Source organism: Atheta coriaria, unplaced genomic scaffold, assembly GCF_025399875.1.
Source record: "Atheta coriaria isolate IRGN ID8LTWV9N9 unplaced genomic scaffold, Caltech_Dcor_3.1 hic_scaffold_7_pilon, whole genome shotgun sequence".
Taxonomy (NCBI): domain Eukaryota; kingdom Metazoa; phylum Arthropoda; class Insecta; order Coleoptera; family Staphylinidae; genus Dalotia; species Dalotia coriaria.
In genome coordinates this window covers 8,003,975-8,016,605 of record NW_027045449.1, presented here as the reverse complement: position 1 = coordinate 8,016,605, position 12,631 = coordinate 8,003,975, and the positions used below count along the sequence as shown (strand labels likewise).

Genomic DNA, 12,631 nt, shown 5'->3' with positions numbered 1-12,631 from the left:
TTAAAAAATATTTGAGGTTAAACGTTTGTGTTCAGTGTATTCGTATCAAAGGACACGCAGCCGGAATATAATTGAGCAAAGTGTTAAAATGTTTAAACTGGCCGGCGATGAGTATAAAGCACGAAAAGGGATAAAAACGTCCAAGTTTATTATGGTTAGCAGAGCATCAAACGCTGGAAGCAAAGTTTTCCAACTTTTGGGCGGCGCGTCCTGAAACTTAACTCTTCGCAAACCGGAACGCCTGCCACCGCTTCCAGCCATCTGACCACGAGAATACGACATGAGAAAGGCATCGCACGCGGACAACTGTTCGCCTTCCGTGATCCCCAAATTGTGGATTACCAAAAGAATGATGGAATAAAGAGAGCCGCAACAATAAAAGGCGCCGGCAGAAATCAAATAAAGAATAGTATACGTCAAAGTGTGCGCAGGTCTTTCTATTAAGAAATATTCCTCTCACTTGATGAAGAATTACGAGGCCAGCACCAACTAGTCGAAAAACGATGAAATCATGAAAGGCATCGAAAGACATAAAGAATATTCGGACACGTTCGCCCGCAGCGGCGCGTCGACGTCGAGTGCACTCGCCGCGGGTCGAGGGTTGAGCTGGATTGTTGTATGAAGGATGCCTGCACACCGCCGTTGCCGCCGCTGCCGCCTTCGGTCGGGCCTACACGTACACGCAAGGCCATCCGCGTGCGCTGGCCTCCGGCTTCCAGCATCCGACTCGCTTCCTGCAGCCACCCTCACGCGACGCGCTTACTCGCACTCACGTTTCGAGTTGGTATCGATTGGCGTCGTGTGCGACTGCGTCACGCAGGATAGGGAAGGATGTGCGGCGGCACGATCGTGTGCGGCGGTACGCGTACTCGCGGATACAGCACAGCATCCCTCGCCGGCCCCGGGAACGCGTTGCAGTACTCCGACAAACGTCGCGCACGTCGGTTGTGGCGGCCGAGTGAGGATCACAATTTACGCACGCAAGGACGAGTGCGCGAGATCACTTAGTGACACTGCGCCGCCTCCGTGCGTCGGAAACCTATAGAGGAAAAAAGTTTTAACGCTCTTATTAAACTGTATTTATTTTAATAAAACTTTCATCAAACTATCGCTAACATTTAATTGACTGTATAATCAAAACTTAAACTATCAAAAAACATATTGTATTAAAAGTGTTAATCAAATTGAAAAAAAAAAGAAGAAAATATGGATAATTACTAGCGGACACTAGTACTTTAACTAAAACGAAGAGGTAAGAATGCAATGCTAGCTAATTCTTAATAAAAAATTGTTTACACAAGTTTTATATGCAAAAATCTGACATGCTAAATTTGACTGATCATAAAATATTTTTTTTGTTGGAAACATTTGTTTTGTCTAAAGTTTTCTGTGTAAAAAGAACGAGTGCCCTCAAATTCCCACGGATAGCTCGACTTTCTCGAGTTTGTCTTGCTTGCACAATAGCGCACTATAACCTGGCGAAAGTAACAAGCACGAAAGCGCGTGTGCAAACTAAGGAATTTAGCCGAAAACTTTTGCCCTCTCCGGAGACGTACAGAGTACCAGCCTACATATACACCCACGCGCAAGATATAAAATAAGTTTACATAGCACGCGAAGCATGCAGAGCAACACATCCTTCGGCGCATGAATGGGGAAAGAAAAAGCAACCAGGAAAATGCTTTCGGATACCAGTCGCACTCTAGAGCGATGCGAAACTGAGTATACCGTATATACAATTTGCATTTAAGTGTTCCATTCGCTCGATTCGATTTTGATTGCTTTTAGATTATAAAAACGTCTATAAATGCACTCTATAGAAAATGATAAAAATAGACGTCGAGTGAATCTCGTCTCCAGAAACGTGAGTCGTGTTGCCAGGGCGCGCCACTTTTCTTTTTTCCTTGGGCACCAATCGGCGAAATGTTTATCTTAAATTTTACAACGTCAAATAGGGATGGGAACCCGCGTTTCCCAATGCAATATGTATGTTGTTTGATTAATTTCGGAAAATTGTTGAAATTCGACTTCGCTCTACTTTTACTCCGGACTTGGCAAGCGCTCAAGGGCGCTGAGCAAAGTGGAAATCCTATTCTACACCTACACTTTGACATTATACAACAAAATAACAATTTTTAACCTGAATGCGACACAAATAAGATAATAAAGTTTTTTAAATTAAAGTGTCAAAATGCATAAGTGATAAATTTGCAGCGTCTCATTATACAGATTGATTACAATGCACTTGCTTTATCCTCGCATGCACGACATGCAATAATAAGAGGAAAATTGTTCACTTAGAGAGTGTCGGCTTCCAGCTAGGCAACCATCGCAGTTAGACGTCTGCGGCAGCAGCAAAAGTCCATTAAATTTATATTAAGGATTGCGTTAACAGTGGAAAGTTGCCTGCAAGCATGTGAAATACGCGCGCGGTTTCATTACAACTACGATGCGATTTACGGGAGCGAAATAACATCAACAATCTGCAGGCAGAGAGCTAAAATTGGTGGCGAAGCTCTTCGCCAGCTAGTTAGCTTGTAACATCTGATAAGAGTAACCAAGGCCGATGTTGAATTTGCCTCCATTGGTTTTAAGGCTTATTATGTGTTCGCATGCATATTTAGCGTTTCCGGATGCTGTTGTGTTTCCGTCCTATGCCTTGTCTGCTGCTAGCATTCGCATTAATTTGAGTTTTAATCATGCACTCCGGATTTGCTTCGTTTTTGTTCATTATTCCGAAAGATATTTGTTGGTTTGTTATTAAATTTTAATCATCAAAAGAGTACTGTAGAATATATTTACTTAAAATACAATTTAATATACGCATTTTTTTCAAAAAAAGAAAACACGTAATAACAATTATTCCAGGATATTTTTTATATTGAGTTTATTAGTAAGAAAAACATATTAAATGATGGCAATTACTACTGATTGTGTTGCCGTCGTCGTGATAGATAGACATATCCTTAACTGGACCTATTCTGGTCGTATATTCTCGTCGCGTGAATGCTTTCACGCGTTTTCGGCACTTTCTTGGGCATTGGAGGGCCCAAGCCTAGGCCAACACGTTTTGTCCACCTGGTAATATATTGGTGACCATCTTCCACTTACAACTCCACGACTAAATGAAGGATCCAAGATTTACTTACTTTGAGTATCCTAACCATAAAAGCTTTTATACAAAGTACCTACTATAATATCACCCATAATTTTGTATGCATTATAGCGTTGTGATTTTAATACTTTGATTCAATATTTTACAGTCTTTTGAAACTTGTTGTATTTTAAAGCTAAAAGTTTTGACTATCTATAATAATTTAATGTTTTAGATAAAACTTTCACGATAAACCACTAGGAAGATTAATTTATTTACGCGTTCGAGAGGGAAATAATCTGGTTTTGTTGCAAGGTTGTGTATATATTTGCGCTTCCCGATAATTAATTATGGTCGAACCTTTATGAGCAGTCTAGGGTGGAGGTGTAAATGAAGTGAAGCGAATTGGGAAGCTGCTAAGTGAGTCGGGGTGCGCGCGGAGGGCCAACATGTACGTACGTTGCCCATATACATGCGGATACTAAAATCAAGGCGCCGCTCGGCCCCTAATCCGCAACACTTTCAATTAGAGTTTGCCGATAAATCCCCTCTAGATCGTATTAGCCGTCGTTAAAGTGACGCTTGGGTCGGTAATTTAATTTTACCTATTATTTGTTTATCAATATTCACCATCTACAAATTTGAAGCTGAGGAAAACGTATACTGACAATTATTCACGGTTTTCTTTAACAGCATGTGTACAAAAACGTCTCAACCAAACTAATCAAGCAAATATAATAAACAAATTGTTTCATCCAAATACACGCACTAATAAAACACATTTTCTTCCACCTCTTCTATGTACCATGCTACGCAAACAATATAATGAGCATCGAAAATTTAATTATCGTCATGCCACCACGCCGAGTTTTCGGTATGCTATCTGCGTACGCCGTTTAGCGAATAATCGCCGCGTATTTAGTTAGTCCTAACGTAAATTAATTAAAAGTAACTCCCAACAGTAGTGCGCAAACATGCGCGGCGCTTGCGAATATAGGCTTTGGGTGTTCTGGCGTCGAAAGGCGCGACGACGCACCCGCCACCACTCTTTGACTATTCATTGTCGCATGGCCTCGAGTTTGGCGTGAACGCATCACGCCGCCCCCGCCGATAAACACTCACGCATATATACACATATAAGCACACACATGCAGGGGTCGTGCGATGCCGCCTGAGAGCAGAGGTGAAGCTTTATAAGCTTAATATAACTGCGAATGGGTAATTAGCTAACAAATGGGCATTAATTATTTGCCACGTTAAATGCCGGCCGTAATTTGCGTCTGTAATTACAAAAAAATATATAGCCTGTGAGAAAGAGTTTTATTTATTTCCATTTACAACGCCCGCGCTGCTAACGGCAAACACTATGCACTTACGAAATGGAATGCAGATGGCAAACGGAATAATTTTCTTCTTTTAAGAAAGGCCATGAATTATTTGCTAAAATTTCTAGAGTTTAGGCTAACGCCGAGAGTTCATTACTTGTACGCCGACGTAATAAAAAATGTAACGTAATAAAATCACATAAAGGTTGCTTGCAATTTTTACGGCGCTCTTATGCGATTACGATCATCTTTATGATAAAGTGGTTTGACTATATTGTATAATGCCGTATAATGCTGCAGCTCGTTCAAATTCGCGTCTCATCTAATTCCAAACGATGGACCGTAAAGCAATGGCGGACTTTTTAAAAGCGATAGACGTTTATATACGTACCTACGATTTCATGGTCGACGTGCACGCAACGTTTTCCAGGTTCGATACGAAGAAAGATGTCTGCAGGAGAGTATGCAATAAACGACGAATTTGGAACCGCCCCTTTCAAAGAGCAACAAGAAAATATAGATTTACGAACGATATTGCTTTTCGTATTTCGCAATAACTACTACTCGCATTTCGGCGGGCTGAATTGGGTACGTTTTTAACTTACAACCCAGTTCGTATAATAATTTCAAATTTACGAGATATGATTGCCGCGCTGCGCGGCCTGGTTGGATACTCGAGGGCCGGGCACATATAATCGTAATACGCGAAATATCGATGGACTTCTAAATCTATGCGAACGATACGTTCATGAGAGTTATGGCCGTTTTATATAGTTGTCGGAATTGCCTAATCCCAGCGCAGGTGTTAGAATTTTGTTGTTTCCGACCCAAATTGCAATTGATTTTGTCGTTGAAACTTTTGCTTGCTAAATCCATTTTGTTGGACGCTGATTCATATTTGGAAGTTTCGATAAACTGTTCATATGAATTCAATAAATCTGTCATTATGTCAGCTTTGTACAGTAATAAAATGTTATTTCGGATTTAAAATATCAAACATGATGGATGACATAGGCAATTATAACATGTTTTGATTATCGCCCACGGGTCACAAAACAATTTTGCATCTTTTTCATTTAAAAGCTTAATAAAATGTAAAAAATCATGTCAAATTTAAGTATAGCCACGACATTCGTTATAAATGCCGAAAAAGATGCTTTGGTAATATACAAAAAGACAAATATTTTAGGGAAGTAAACGGTTTTAGGAATTCCAACTGCTCGTGTGCGGATATTAAAAATTAAATATTATTTAACAAATGATCAATTATTAATTTGGTAATTAAACGTGTTGCAACTTGTTAAAACAATTGAATTGCAAACTTTCATGAATTTTTAATGTATCCAGCTAATGTATTAAGCTATGGCGTAGCGAATTAATTAAAAACTTGAACGTATTTTGCCGTAAAGACACAATAACATCTTTACGCACGGCAAACATTCGCAAGACTTATTTGATTAGAAAGTTTTACGTCGTCGGATGACTTTGGCACTTTGCGAATTATCCATCTTGCCACCTGCTTTAATTATACCCATCTCATTTTAAATTTAATTTTACTTTTGCACTCTTAACAACACAGCATAAGTTACCCATTATTTTCAAAATACAATATCAACAAACAATTTTTCTTGTTAATATTGCAAGTTTAATTTCTGAAGTCGTTATTGATAATATAAGTTTTACTGATGTATAAGTCTGTAACCCTTATCGGTTACACAATTGAGCGTGACACAGAATCGCTGAGGCAATTCAAGTGGAAAAATGATAAAGCAACGAATATGTAGGAGGATAGCATGTTTTCACCGACAGTTTCCATAAGAGAGGCATTTTTTACGTAAGCTTGCACACATTACCTGTTGGTAATGAGCTTTGATGAGATGTTTATTGAGGTTTAATGTTCACACATTTTGGTTATGTTTTAGTTTGTAACTGTAAACTAAACTTTCAGTGCAGCGCGCTGGCGTGTCAAAGCTTTATATAGACTTCTAAAACAAAGTGTAAGTTGCGGTTAACTATTTATTTCTTATTTAAGTTAATAATTGGAATCGAATTTATATTTATTTAGCTTTAAACAATTTGGGCTACTTTGTTTGAGAATAAAATTTAATATCCAACCAATGATACTTAAGACATGTTTAATAATAACTACAGCAAGAGATAAAAATTAACCAGGTTTTCTAAATTGCTAATCGTTGAGCTCAGACGAAGATTTTATTAAACGTTTTCTGCACCTAACGCGCATAAAATGCGAGCACGAAAACTAATTCATAATTATGATACGATAATAATCAAAGTTGCCGAGAGTAAGAGCGAAGCACGTTAGCCTGGCGGAGTAAACACGCGAGAGCACAGATAAGTAAGCGACGGATAGCAAGCGCGCGATGCTTGTGAAATTAAGTCGAAGTTACGATAAGCCGAGGTATTTCTTTAGCTTTAACCTGAGTTAATGTCACGTATCTAACAGCCGCTAGGTAACACGCCGATCGCGCTTTTGCGAATGGAAAGCCCGCTCGGATAAGAACAGTGACTGGCGAAGCGGCTATTAGGGCTTTTTTTAATCTGGCACGTCGTGTATATTTGTTGGTATTGCCTGCGAATAGATTTATTATTATTTGATATGCGATAATCCGACCCTTTTATACAAGCGCTTTGCTGCTTAATGGTGCATTCGCTTGATAAACTTGCTTTTGCTTAATTAAATAGTGATTGCCTTCGACTTGAATAAAAGCGAATACAGTTACTGTTTCAGGTATTCTTAAAAGATAGCAATGTTTTATATTTAAATAAAAATGTATTTGAAAATGTTTAAAATTATTTTTATGACTAATAGATGAAACAGATTGAATATTAAAACTCTAATATTAATGGTTTATTTTAAAATAATTGTGAGTTAGCTGTCAATAGATGGCTCCACTTGTTTTTTGTTTTGTTTATGTTGTAGAAGAAAATTGTGATCTGACTACTTAAGATCTACTTATATTTGAAAATAACATTTAAAACACACAATATTACTCAATAATACTAATAATACGTTATGTGTTTGTGTTCTGTGTCGTGTATATATGTCAAAAATTCAACTTTTAATAAAATTTTAATTTTACTGCCTAATTTGAAAATGTAAACATATGGACAAAACAAAATCATGAATAAGCAACAAAAATCCGAAAATTACAGAGTAGATTTAACAAAACAAAAAATAAATAAAATAAAGAATTAACAAGTGTAATTTGATTTTCGTTATATAATTGTATCTGTTATTTTTTTCGAATTGCCGGAAAACTCATTTATATTTTGTCAAGAAAAAAGAAGTCGTTATTTTAATCACAAAATCGTCGACAACAATACACCATAATGCCGTTGGGTTGCGTCGCTGCCTCTTTTTTATCATTTATTATTATTCCGGGCCGGTTTTTGTATTTGTATTTGAAAAGCGTGTGCCAGCTTGCACAATATTCATCCACCATCCTCCCGGCATGGAAGGGCCTATCTACTGCGCGACCGCCGCATTTACAAGCCACTTCGTCTCTCTCGCAGCGTCGCCCCACCGAAAACCCACGGATATCCAAAAAAGAGGATTAATTTCTGCCGGTGGCAGTTTTTTCCTCCTCTTTCGGCTCTTCACTTCACACATAAAAAATGAGACATTCTTCTTTTTTGTATTTTCGGTTTTTAATTGTCCTCGGTCATATATCTTATGTAGGTTAAACCAATAAATCCACACGCACACTTAGGCAGGAGATAAACGTCATTGTTTGCATGTCGGCGGAAAATAGTTTGACGAAAGTTTATGATAAATTTCGAATTTCAATTATAAACCGCATGCCATGTAGGCATTAAAAGGACACGGGCATCGAAGGCGGAGATTCGCGGACACTAAGTGAAGCTCAAGACTTTATAATAACATCGTCGTTCATACCGTGCGCGGGCACGGTATATTGCTGTGAGCAAAAGGGGTGATTAATTATCCTTCAACGGACTAAACTCTATCGGCGCAGCATCGCGCTCGTACCTTATGTCCTTCGCAGTGCGCAGCGTACACCAAATTCGCTCCAGGCACGCTCGCACACCCCCGCCCGCCGGCCCCCGCAAAACGCCACCCACGGATCCTCTATCACAGTGACGTATAATTATATTAAAACTCTGGCGTGGCTCGACTTAAATGAACACCAAGATCGTGCGCTATATCGGCTCGCTGAAGTGAAGAGTCTCTGATCTAAGCTTCACTTATTGTTTGGTGCAGGCGTACGGGCGTCGCAAGGCTTTGATGAGTATGTCATCGACGGAGCGTCATATTGCGTTTTAATGACTTTGAAGCTCAGAATATCAAAATCTCAGCATTGTTGCACAATTTTATTTTATTTTTAGATATAAATTCAAAGGAGTTTATTTTAAATGTTTTTATCTTGGTTAGTGAAGGAAAGAAAGCTGTGAGACTTCATCGATTTAGGTTATTATAAACTGGAAACATAAGCGTGATTGAAAGCTTAGTCATAGCGAGCGGTTTTAGCGATTTATAACCCTAAAGAATTATAAATTACCGGCGCAGTATTTCGGCCACCGATGTTGCCGCCCTCAGCAAGTCAGATGGTTGCGGTAGTAAGAGAGTGACGCTGATCTGAAACCACTTCACATAATAACCTACTCGACGTCCTTTTGTCCAACAACAGCCAGAATACACGAGCGATCATTTATCAAAAAGCTTTTCTTGCACGATTCCCTTTGCAGGACACTACCGCTGTCCGCATGGCTTTTTGATACCCACCGAGGCGTGTACTTATGCGAGCGCCACACCGGCGCGTCATGCATCCTGCATGCTCATGCACTACTGCATGCGTCGCACGCACATGTGCCTGTCGTACATGGATGCAAGCGAGCATGTTGACGCAGTTTCATTTAGCTTCCTGAAACCGCCCGTGGTGCACACACGACTGACAGCAGGAAGCAGGAAGACGACTCCTACTAACGCGCTGTACGTGCACATGAGAAAAAAGTCGTAAAGATATGTTTGAATATGTTGCACTGTCAGTCACAGGCTTTGTTGACACAGTAATACCCAAATAAATAAAATAGATGGTTGTTTTATTTGTTTGTCAATTTTAAATACGGGCAAAATATATTTAACTTAAATAATATAGTTTTAGTCAATGCAATTAAACATTCATATATAAGAATTACATATTCTGATAAATTACGACTTTTGGTCGTTAGAGAATACTTTCGTAAAATAACAGAATTATCATGCGGTAGAAACTATCCGGCGTGGCAGGGCAAACTTTTGCTACTTTGCATGTTACTACAAGTTCCAACCGGATTAGAAGTCCGCCGCTTGTTGCCCTTTGTTGCAACCTCTGTTCCAAGCATCTTACACAGTCATCAGAACTTTATTAATAGAATTCTGATTACCGAATCCCAATTTGTCGCCGAACAAGGTGGCATTCACGAGATACGAGACTACGATAAGACCTTCAACACTCAGCATCAGCGAGAATTGAGGCCAAACCCTTTCTTAAGGTGAGATGGAAAACGGCTCTCATAATGAGAAACGTAATATTGAGAACAATGGTAACTTGGAAGCAGAAACACCGTGTTTGAATGCGCTTGAAGCTCGCGTTAATAAATCGCACAGCGCGCACAAACGAAAGACACTTGGTTATAAGGTAGCACAATTCGTTTAAATCTCCTTCAGTCCGAGCCCTTGCTCAAGCACTGTAGGCGGCAGAGAAACGTGTTGCCCGTTCTACCTGAGACGGCCGAACATATCTCATCACAATCACGAATAATAACGCAGCGGTATAACTGTAGCGACGCGCCGGACAAAGATTTTTAATTACGCGACGCACAATGCGAACGGCGAACTCTGAATGCTAAAAAGGGATTGTTTTGTAATTAGGTGGCGCTACCCGCCGGCAATGGCAGGCGTATGAATTAAGCGTGTGTTGCTTTCGAGTCTCTTACAGTCGCAGGCAGGTGGATTTGGAAATTATACATATGAGCCGTTTATTTTGAAAGTGACCTAACTCCGTTTTTCAATTTTTTGCCGGTTACCATGGTTACATGTACAACTTCATGTTATTTATCAGTGACGCACTTCAGATTGCTTATATTCAGAGAAAATACGGTACATTTTTTACACATAGGTTTTCCGAATTAATTGAATAACTGACCCGTGTGGTTTGAAAGTGGCCTAACTCCATTTATAGTTACATCAAGGTATTTACTATTGATAATGTCGGAAAGCAGCGATGAAGGTAATTTCAATTAATTAGTATTTACAAGTCCACCTCATTTTTGGGACAATTGCGTTAGTTAATTAACCTGTACGTTTAATTAATATAAAACTTAAAATTTAATATTAAATTATAGAAATTATTGCACCCATGAGGAAGAACCGAAGAAGACCACTTAGTTCAGATAGTGAAAAAGAAATAGTAATTAATAAAAAAAAGCGAATAAGAAAAAGAGTTATAAAACAATATTCCTCGTCAGAGGATGAAGATTCAAATAACAATGGAGAAAAGATTGATGCACCATATATCCAAAAAGTGCGAAAGATAAAACGGAATTCAGGAAAAAGATATTGCAGTTAAACCGGAAGTATTGTTCATGAAAAAAATTTCGAAAACAAAGATTGTGGTTGTCGGAATGCGTGCACAAAAAATTATAATGAAGAAGAAAGAAAGAATATTTTTGAGAAGTTTTGGGGTTTGGCAGATTTTAACAAACAAAATGTATTACTTCACGAAGCTGTCTGTGAAACGAAGACGTTTTTTTTCTTCAATTTGAAACATCTTAAATTATGTTGAATGGACTTGGGCATCTTCAAATTTTATAATGAATCTGGCTGTTAATTTTGAAAGTGGCCCAACTCCATTCTTGAAAAGGAAACGCACGTTATTTACTTAATAATTGCCACTATTTTAACAGGAACTTTAAATTTAACATCCTAAGATATGCTTAAGCAGTATGACTCCTTTGTATCTTATACGTATATTTTTAAATTCATTGAAACGCAAAACTTTCAATATCTCGATTTGAAGATAAATGGAGTTAGGCCACTTTCAAAATAAGCGGCTCATATATACAAAATAAGCAGCGTTCAAATTATTTGGTTTTCACGCTGGTTAACCAAAGTTTTACTTTGCTATTCAAGTAATAAAATAAAAACATCCTACACATGGAAAAAGATAAATTACGCTTAATGTGCTACACACATGCTGCGTGCAAAAATCCGGCCCCTGAACGAATGAAGGAGTAAAATATATAGTGTGAAATTTAATTAAAAAACGCTGCAAATTAACATCAGCGACGCATCGTAACTGAAATGCAGGACGCTCGGTCGGACAGGAAATGGTAGGGCGACTAGGCGTCATTTACACGGAAATAATTTTGTTAAAAACTCGTTTTAAAGCCTAGAAAGTACTCGAAATAACATAAAATTTACGAGGCTTTCGCTGGCACAAACTTTTTGACGCACTAGTCCTCAAACGCCAACGTTTTTTGTTACATTGTAATCTAAAATAATTAAAAGTTTAACCAGATTACAACAATGTACACTATTTTTTAATAAACATTTACTCGTCTATTTATTAACGTAATACTTATTTTTTGAAGTTTGAGAGATAGATATGAGTGTGTTTTTGTTCGTTGGTCCTTCGTCATTTCAACATTTCTTATTCCAAAAATAAACAATGGAAATTACAATTTAGCGTAACAAAGACCAAAGGAAAACAAGATTAAAGAAGGTAATATTTTATTCTTCGATTGTTTTTACGTGCCACGCACGTGTGTACATTATTCAGTACACAAACAACTTTTTTATGTTAGATTTATTTTAATTTTCATTATAACTTGTACTAGGTTGGCATAAATTTATTTTTTTAGATTAACGTTAAAATGAGGCACGTCTCAAGAAACATTAAAGAAATTAGAACACGAGCCAACAAAATACAAGCCAAAGCGAAACAGATCCGCACAGCGGAACGGCGAATACGAAATAATCAAGAAAATAGCTTCATTTACATAATTAAAAGACTTTGGTGTGATAAGGAAACCCAAACCTTCTATATTCCAAAGCGGATGCCATACATCTTTTTATCCAGTCTTGATTATCCTGATTATCGACAAACATTTCATCTTGTGTACATTTTTCAAATACAAAATTGAAAATTGTGTGGATATATGAGTGTCAATCAATGTTGAAACTTTTTTTTAA

General features: G+C 38.1%; 1 protein-coding gene and 1 long non-coding RNA gene across 4 annotated transcripts in view; both read left to right on the top strand.

Annotated features, from left to right (window-relative positions):
* Positions 1 to 889: 889 nt before the first annotated feature.
* The window catches only part of Nlg2 (Neuroligin 2), a 79,307-nt gene continuing 67,565 nt past the window's right edge, over positions 890 to 12,631 (top strand). For all 3 annotated transcript variants that reach the window (XM_065307951.1, XM_065307950.1, XM_065307948.1), the window contains exon 1: positions 890 to 1,252. The gene's annotated coding sequence lies outside the window, so the exon portion shown is untranslated. The remainder of the gene's footprint in view (positions 1,253 to 12,631) is intronic.
* Positions 10,295 to 10,961, top strand: LOC135795493 (uncharacterized). The gene is made up of 2 exons (XR_010549083.1): positions 10,295 to 10,667; positions 10,783 to 10,961. It is a non-coding gene; the product is annotated as an uncharacterized lncRNA (long non-coding RNA).